Raw genomic sequence first — 1,296 nt, 5'->3', positions numbered from 1 at the left:
TTAGCCCATTTGAAACAAAAGAATGCGGATCCAATCTTTTGGATTGGGTCAACACGCGTGGGTCCCCTCTTTTAAACTCCATCATTTCCAAATCTGTTGCTAAGCTTTAATTCCCATTTATTTCCTTTTCAAAACCCAGCAACCTTTCATTCTCTTTTTTTTTTAAATAGAAGCTTTAACCCCTTCCCCTAGGGTTTGATTCAACATGCAGCCGCCTAAACCATCATTTATTTGTTGGCTGACTGTGCGTCAATGGCGACCGGACCTTGTCAACGGAGGACACGCCCACGGAGATCGGGTAAACACACTCCTTCTCCCTTTTTTCTTTTTTTTTTAAAAGAAAAAATCTTAAAATGTTGTGCTATTCTACCAAAAAACAAAGCAAAATCTGATGAAAATAATAATAAAAACAACCCTAGCCTGAATCTCCATATTTTCGAGACATGTGGGCTTTCATCGGTGTTGTTTCAAACACGCCTTTCGTTTTCCATGCTAAAAAAAATCACAAGTAGATCGAAAATAAAGAAAAAATGTAAAATCACCTTTGAATGACTTTTTTGATTTCTTTTTGCTATTCAGTATGCAGGTATTGTGTCTGTTTTTTCTTATACTTACAACGGCTATTACATGGCTTTATAGCCGAATGTTCCAAAGAAAAGTACAAAAATTTTGTTTCTTCTATTGGCTACTCCTCTGTTGCTGCCGTTGTTTTGTTTCCTTCTTGTAGGTACAGAGTCTGTTGGCATGCGTACGGGGTGTGGGCGTGGCGTACGAGGGCTGTGGAGGTATGGGACTGCTGTAGTGGGGGTATGGGGCCGCTGTAGTGGAGGTATGGGGCTGCTTCATGGTTGCGGTGCAAAACAAACAGAAGGGGGGACCTAGGGTTGCTGAAATGTTTTGTGTGTTGGGCTAGGTGGGCTTTAGGGTTTTTGTATTATTTGGGTTATTTAGTTTTGGGTTTGGGCCTTTCAATGTGGAAATTGGACCTGTTTTGATTTTTGGGCTGTTTAACATTGTAAATGGACTTGAATTTTGGTTATGTGGATTTTTTTTTTGCTTGGGCCAAAAAATTGGCCATTACATTAGTTCGGCCAATCAATACCAGATTTTTCTTAAAGTTTTCCTTGTTTCACTGTTTGACTAATCTGACCACTCTTCACTATGAAGTAAATTTCTCATTTTACAGAATTCAAAAAATGTCCTTGTTTATTTCATTTGAAACTAGACTCATTAAGGAGTCTAAGAATATAAATTTCATCATTTGACTATTTTTATACGTTTTATAGTGATTTTATA

General features: G+C 37.9%; 1 long non-coding RNA gene across 1 annotated transcript; it reads left to right on the top strand.

The window, feature by feature from the left end:
• Window positions 1–238: 238 nt before the first annotated feature.
• On the top strand, window positions 239–1,039 carry LOC121209404 (uncharacterized). The gene is made up of 2 exons (XR_005904537.1): window positions 239–298; window positions 728–1,039. It is a non-coding gene; the product is annotated as an uncharacterized lncRNA (long non-coding RNA).
• The last annotated feature ends 257 nt before the right edge of the window (window positions 1,040–1,296 follow it).

The sequence above is a fragment of the Gossypium hirsutum genome, chromosome A11 (assembly GCF_007990345.1).
Source record: "Gossypium hirsutum isolate 1008001.06 chromosome A11, Gossypium_hirsutum_v2.1, whole genome shotgun sequence".
Classification (NCBI taxonomy): domain Eukaryota; kingdom Viridiplantae; phylum Streptophyta; class Magnoliopsida; order Malvales; family Malvaceae; genus Gossypium; species Gossypium hirsutum.
The sequence above is the reverse complement of the archived record's forward strand: the minus strand, read 5'-3'. Positions and strand labels throughout refer to the sequence as shown.